This window comes from Alligator sinensis, unplaced genomic scaffold (genome assembly GCF_000455745.1).
Source record: "Alligator sinensis unplaced genomic scaffold, ASM45574v1 scaffold1266_1, whole genome shotgun sequence".
Taxonomy (NCBI): domain Eukaryota; kingdom Metazoa; phylum Chordata; order Crocodylia; family Alligatoridae; genus Alligator; species Alligator sinensis.
The window spans coordinates 394,808-402,455 of NW_005842929.1; the positions used below are offsets into that span (position 1 = coordinate 394,808).

At 47.1% G+C, this 7,648-nt stretch overlaps 1 long non-coding RNA gene across 1 annotated transcript in view; it reads right to left on the bottom strand.

The window, feature by feature from the left end:
• Positions 1-6,056: 6,056 nt before the first annotated feature.
• LOC112548108 overlaps positions 6,057-7,648 on the bottom strand; it is a 17,600-nt gene continuing 16,008 nt past the window's right edge. Inside the window, exons 3-4 of the long non-coding RNA XR_003091914.1 lie at positions 6,730-6,912; positions 6,057-6,272 (exon numbers count right to left, since the gene is read on the bottom strand). This is a non-coding gene — a long non-coding RNA (uncharacterized LOC112548108). The remainder of the gene's footprint in view (positions 6,273-6,729; positions 6,913-7,648) is intronic.

The following is a 7,648-nucleotide window of genomic DNA, read 5'->3' on the forward strand; positions in this document are numbered from 1 at the left end:
GCGGGCGTGGCTCCGGGGAAGTGCTCCACTCCCCAGCCCTGATGCTGGGGAAGGGAGCCCTTCCCAGACCCCCTGCCAGGCTGTAGAGAAAGAACAGGAATGAAGTTCCAGTCGGCATGATTTTGGAAGGCTGATCTGGGCAAACTTTATTTTCATTTGTGATGTTAGAAAAAGTCAATTTATACTTTCAAGCAGGTGTGATGTTCTGATTAAGGCCATTAACACTAAGCATGGCTTTGAAAAAAAGCACAGATTATATCAGGAGTGGGCAAAATTCAGTCCATGAGACCATTCCAGCTGGCTGGCAGGGCTCCTTACAAATTTAGAAAATTAATATTTATCTGTTCCTGGCTGCCTGGCAAAGATGACAGGAGCCAGGGGCAGTAGGCTTGCCTGCCCACCTCCTCCCAACCTGGGAGCCTGAGCCTCCCTGCATGAGAGAAGGAAACTCAGAGGGAGCAAGGCAGTTGCCCCAGTTCTGGGGCTGGGCCAGGCCAGCTCCTGCTGAGTCCTGCAGTTGCAGCCATGAAGCCGGGAACCACATGCTGGAGCAGCCAGCAGAGAGAGAGTAAGCGAGCGAGCACTGGGAGGGACAGAGAGAGAGAGAGAGAGAGAGTGTGTGTGTGTGTGTGTACACACCCACGTGCCGGGAAGGAGGGAGAGGGAGTGTGTGCACATTCATAGGGGGAGTCCCACATGCACATGCCACCATACACCTGTACCCCCCCCTCACACTGCCATACATGCAGACCCCATACTCCCTCACTCACCCCAGCCGTTTCCCACACAGTCCCCCACAAACTCCATACCAATCCACACCCCACATATACACCTACACCCACCCCCATGGCCCCCAATATACAATAGTAAAACTTCTTTTTAAGCTGTTGTGCAATCACCTCTATGTACACTACACAAACATGTAAATCAGGACAAAAATGTTTTTTGAAACCAAATTAATGAATGTTGGAGACATTTGATTTTTAGAATCTAACTTGGTATTTTTCTGGTTCAGAGATTGCAAAACCCCTGGCTGAAAGGAGTACTTCTGGGGGCAAGGGGAGGGACTTCTGGGGTTAAAGGCCAGGGGTTGGGGGGAGAGGAACTTCTGGTTGCAAGATAGCAACCAGGGGGCAGGGAACCTGTCAAGGGGCAGGGCTACCCATGCGGCCCTCAACAGCTTGCCAAAACTCGGTAAGCAGCCCTCCACCCAAAATAATTGCCCACCCCTGGCATTATATGGATAAAGAGTGACATGGCCCAGTTGGTGTCAACAGAGGATCAGTGAAGTGCTAATGAAAGTTACTGTTCAACATTTCATCAAGAAGTTGGACACATGCTGCTGAAAATCTCCAGATGCCCCAAAGATCAGTGTACTGGCAAATGATACAGCCTACTCAACATGATTTTAATGCAACTGAAAGCCAAGGTCATACATCTAGGAACAGAACTGAAGACAGTAACTACAGACTAGTCTGGAAAGCAGCAACTAGAGAGGGGTGCCCCTTTACCATCTAGGGGACTCTACATCCCTGTGCTCGGTTCCTCATTCACAAGGAGTTAGGTGCCTTAGAACAGGATCTATGGAAATGAGTATAATCCAGCCAAAAGACAAGGTAATGTCATCAGTGATGCTACTCCCTGCAGAGTGAGACTTGCTGTTAAATGCTCTCCTGGAGCTTTCTGGAAGATGTTTTATATTTATTCATGCAGGAGACACACAAACCTGAGGGCTGTACTCTAACTAGAAATTTATTAAGAATTCACCACTTCCTACTGGCTTGTATAAAGCCCAAGAGGTGACAACAGGGAGGGGCATACCTGTTAGCGAATGCTAATAGGTTAGGTGTGACCATCTTGGGAACTTTACTGACCAAAATTAAGGTGTCTCCCTTATCATCTTGCATGTCTCCTGACATTGGTGACAGCCAAGCAAGAACCATGAGGACCTGCATTTTAGACCTAGGTGCCTCCTTTTATGTCCCTTGCCTTTAGGTGAGTGCAGTGGACAAGCCAGCTTCCTAAACCCTGCTATAGCTAACAAAATAGTTGCTGCTTGTTAAGGCATCAATATGCTACAGTGGCAGGAAATGTCATCTGAACATGGGGAATGTTGCTATTAAGAGGTAGTTACTCTTTTTCACCAGCTACTGCAAAGAAGTGCTAGCTGTTCCGGACTATAGACATGGATCAAGTGTACCACTGATGAGTTTCTACTGAAGGGGATGGTGGCAATATTTTATTAATAGTGCAAAAAACTATTTAAAAAAAAAAAAGCTGGAGAAAATGTTTTCCACTAACAGACAATGAGTCCCATTAATTTAATAGAGACTGAAAGTGACTTTCCATATGTTAGTAGTGACATGGGCAGAAAATACCAGGTACTGAACAACTGTCAATGGCTGGATGCTCGCACGTTAATATTTAGACCCACATCTTCAGCAGTGACTGACTAATTACTGGTCCTACCAATGGGAGTGGTGAATTCTATCTAGATTTTGTCACAAGACTGTAAGTCATGTTAAGGGTAAGTAGTGAAACTTACTTGGGGCCTGGAGGCCCAACCCCAAATAGTCCTATCTATCTTTAAAAATTCATCCAGGAGCTGCTTGCTGTACCAGTATACTACTTCTGCATCGAGCCCTGCCTGCATATGGTTCCAGGTTCAACTCATTCTGATCCTTGGGTTTACCTGTACTGGTGCAAGACTACCACAGAAGTGCCTCTTTTCCCATGCTGTGTCCTAATATTTGTGATTTGTACACTGCCCTGTTTCTTTGCAGTGGTGGAGTCTGCTCTGTAGAACTAATTCTGGTGGATGACTAGCAAGTCCTCTGCTTCAACATGTTTCTCTCAAGAATTATTGGGTCTTTTGTGTGCTGTACCAAGAGAAATTAAGAGGTATAATCCCTTTTAGCAGGAGTGAGAAAATAGCTGCACTGTTGCAGCCAGCTCTTTCTATTTCCCCTCTAAGGAAAGTTAAAGTTTGGAAAGGCCCTTGGAAATACTATTGACGCATGAGCAGGAACAAAAAGAGACTTCTCCCTTGGCCGGTAATTATCACCAATCTTCTTAAATCAGTGATTCCTAACCAGGGTGCAATAGTATTCTTTTAAGGTTGCCACAGGGTGCCTCAATAGGAGAAGTTAAGTGTGCAGATACCCACATGTGATTTGCAAGATAAGCCCAAAATTTGCAAATAGGAGCCCACAGTGTCAAAACCATTCAGACCTGTTGTGATCTTTGAGTTCTTTTTAACAGAAGAGTTGCTCTATACAGGGGCGGGCAATTATTTCAGGTGGAGGGCCACTTACCAAGTTTTGGGAAACTGTTGAGAGCTGAACAGGTAATCTGTCCTCTTGACAGATACCCCACCACTTGGTCACCATCTTGTGACTGAAAGTCCTGTCCCTGAACCCCTGACCTTTGCCACCAGAAGTCCCTCCCCTTGCCCCTGGAAGTACTCCTTTCAGCAAGAGGTTTTGCAATCTTGGAGCCAGAAAAATACCAAATTATATACTAAAAAGCAAACATCTAAAACATTCATTAATTTTATTTAAAGAAGTATTTGTCCTGGTTTACATGTGTTTGTGTAGTATATATAGAGGTGATTGTATATAATAGCTGAACATGAACTTTTACTCTTGTATATATTGTGGGGCAGGGTATAGGTTTGTGGGGGGCTCTGGGTGTGTAAGTGGCAGGTGGATAGGTGGGTGAGGGAGAATGTGGGTATGGATATGTGGGGTGTGGGGGTCTGCATGTACGACAGTGCGAGGGTGGGTGTGGGTGCACATGTATGGTAGAGTGAGTCCCACATGCACACCCCACAAACAGACACCCCTGGGGTACCCTGTGCTCCTACAGTCCCAAGATGCAGCTTGGAGCCACATGGTGCTGGAGCAGTGCGGGGACAGGGAAATGGCTGGGGGTGTGGGGCCAGGCTGGGCTTGGCTGCTGGGTCTTGCTGACAACTCCCCCTGGGTCTTTCTGCCCTTGGCTTCTGTCGTCCTTGACAGGCAGCCAGCAGATAAATATTTTCTAAATTTTTTAGGGGCCCCACGGGCTGGATAGAATGGCCTGGCAGGTCAGATCCAGCCCACAGGCTGTATTTTGCCTCCCCTGCTCTAGTTCTTTTTCTGCTGGGGCACCACATGGCTTCCCTTCTCCACCTTCCCTGCCAGACTGTCTGCCTGGAACTAAAGGATAACAGGTAAGCTAACCAGTTATCATTGCACTTACCAGTTTTACATTGTAAATCTAGGGATGTGGAAGGTTATCTACTGGGATGAAAACAGTGAGCCTGGTTACAATGAGTATGCCAGATCTGGACACATCTAGTCTCATTTCTCTTGGGACCAGAGTGCTTGTATGATTGGATCTTTATGTCATGAACTTCTTAGATGAGCACTGGTCCATCCCATTTTCATTTAACACACAACCACAATACTTAACTTTGGATTTAGGCCAAAGTGGAGCTACCAATGACAAACTCATCCTACCATATACTATGAATAATCTTCAAGCATGTTCGTTAGCGTTAGCTTGTTGCTCTTTGCTCTTTGTCAACTCAGCACTGTAGCCAGGGCAACAGAGCAGAAACTTCTGCCACTGCCTACTGATATGATTTCTTTATCGCAACTTAAATTTTGCCACACTATGAAACCAACTCCTTTTCCTGATCTGAAAACTGGACTGTCTTGTCTTATGTAGCCATCATTCATTCTTTAATCCACGATTAAAATGAAACACCACTATATAGGTATCAGCTGAACACAACATTTTATTGATATATTTACAATTTTAAAGCAATTTGGAAGACTACCAGGGCCTCAATCACTATAATAAAATACATTCTAAATACCTATAAGCTTTGGTATTTGATCTTGGGGGGTTTTTTATCATGGAAAACCAGAGCTCTCTCTACCCCCTTCGCTCACCAAAACGCCAGTCCAAATGCAGCTGTCTTTCCATCCCCCTCCTTCTGCCCCCCCCAACTGCTTTGTGGCACTGAGCAGCCATGACATGCTGGTGCCATGCCCATGCCATTGCCTCTCTCTCAACCCCCAGACCTGCTGGTGCCCCTCACTCCTGCCCTGCCAGGGCTATGGGGCCAGGGATCCCCGTCTACAGCTCACTGCACACCCGCAGCAGTGCCCAAACCCCAGTTGCCACCCACAGGAGGTGCCAGTTCCTGCAGCAGAGCAGAACCTGGCTTTCCCTCCCCCACAAGTGGGGGGCAGGTTGCCCACTGCAGGCTCAGGCTGTCCCCCCTGCTGCCCCCCAGGTCTCCGCAGCCCAGCAGGCAGGACCCAGTGTGGCAGGGCAGAGCAGGGAACTTCATGCTGCCACCAGGAGCCCTGCACTGCCATGGTGACGTGCCCCCTGGCTACCCGGCAGCAGCAAGGGGTACAACATGCTGCTGCCCCTATAGCTGCTGGCAGGCAGGGGATGACTCTAGCAGTGAGGGACTCCCAGCAGTCTCACAAGCCTTCCCACCCTGCTCTGCCCTGCTGTGCCAGGTCCTGCTCGCTGGGCTGCAGAGGCCCCAGGGGAAGGGCAGTAGGGCAGCCCATACCCACCCCATGCAGATCTGGGAGGTATATGCTCCCTGCTGGGAGTGCATGCAGAAGCATGGACACACCCCCCCCCCCCCCCACCCAACCCGCAGCCCTGTTCTGTTCCTCGCCCAGACTCTGTGACCATGCATGGCCCCAAGCCCCCACACACTGCTCAGCTCCCTCCCTCACTATGGGGGCTTCAATTCCCCTCCAGCCCCACCAGACTTACCTGTGGGACCTGCTCTCCATGCTGCTGGATGCACATGGCACCCCCTGCCTGGCTTCCCTCCTCCTGCTCCCCCTTGCAGGCTAGATCTCTGCCAGCCTGCAAGGGGGAACCCCCATTTCCTGCATTTCTCTCTTTTAAAGGAGAAAAATCCATGTTTTTCTCCTTAAAATGAGAAAATCTGTTTTATCACATTTTTCTGTGGTGAACTGAAAACCCAGACCCCTGTTAATAATACATCCCCTCCTCCACCTTAAACCAAAAGTTGAGCTTTCAGTTAGACTTCAAAATTTTATTTAAATAAATGCCATCTTTTTCCATGGTTGGTTGTGTATTAGTGGTATCACGCACGCTCCAGTTCCATTTTCATTGCACTAAAAAAAAAAAGTACGTAAAAGCAGGAAATATTTTTTCCCTTAAATAATGGCTCAAATATTTCTCAGGCTGAAGATGAAGTGCATTTCACTACTTCCTTTTTTTCCAACCTGAAAAAAACCAACATATTTTCAGTATGTGTAATCATCATACCAAGTATGGTCACTATCTGGCTCTCCAGCCACTTTACAAATACAGTATCTGCTCACTTTCCAATATGTGTACAGCCGTTTTAGAAGCACATTTCGAGCATGGTTATTAATTCTATTGAAAACTGAGGGCAAACCCATTTTTGTGGCCACTAATTTCTTTACAAAGCCTTTCATGACAAATCAATTTCAGCTGGCTTGAAAGTGGGGGTTGGACTAGATGACCTAATGAGGTCCTTTCCAACCCGAATTTTCTATGATCCTATGGGTAGCTTTCAGTCCAAGGGCATGAAAAAGATGACGAGAATAAGTAGACTGTAGCGTAAGAGTTAAGCTCACAGGTGATGACATCTGAGTAGTGCAAAGGGGCAAGGATGGACTGCTAGTTCCCGTCAGACAGCCACAGCGCAATACCTACCTGGGAGCAATCCTAAAGTGAACAGGACTGGATAGGCAGAGAAACTATCTTTCCACTCCTTGATGGTCCTTTTAATCCATCTGTGGGGTACTGCCATGGCAGAGGGTAGCACATCATTATTCATGATACATGTAAGGAACTGACTTCTGTTTTCAAGACTGTAAATCCAGCTTTCAGCAGCACCTAGTTCAGAGAGTAAAACCACATGCACACTCAGAAAAATCAATATTTAACCAGAAAAGCTGCAAACTAAAAAACTCAAGACTCAGGCGAGAGGGCAAATGCCTGGAAAAGAGTTTTACTGAAACAGTGCTGGATAGTAAATAGCGAACTACAGAGAAGCCTAATGTGTTCTGGCAATAAAACCCCAAAGCATCAGTTCTTTTCCAATCACACAGGCAAGAGCAGACCTAAAATTTTGTACTACGTCCTAGGGACTTCAGTGTCAGAAACACTGACAAACCAGAGGGAATAATTCATGAGAAAGGAGTAAGAGTGGCTCTGTTGTTTTTGAGGCAGATGCAATAAACTTTGTGAGGTGGAGGTAATGGCACTGTGCCAACAGCAATGGCTCACTCCTGCAGCATTATGCTCTCTCTCTGTTAAACCAGCACAAAGCACTGATTTCCCCCTGGTCTATATTTGTTTAAATTGATAAGGAATCAGCAGTTTTAGAACAGACTGCAGCCCTTCTGTATGGTCCATTTCCATAGGAGTGCAGCATTCTGCCACTCAAGCCCTCTACTCCTGGGGATGCAAAAGGCTATTTAAATTCAACGTCCAAAATGAACATGAGCCACCATGCCAGACTGCAGCCAGCAAGGGCAGCCATACCTTGTCATGCATCCAAAGGTGCATCTCAAGCCAGTCCAGAGAGGTGATACTCCCCCTCTATGCGACTTTGGTCAGGCCGCAGTTG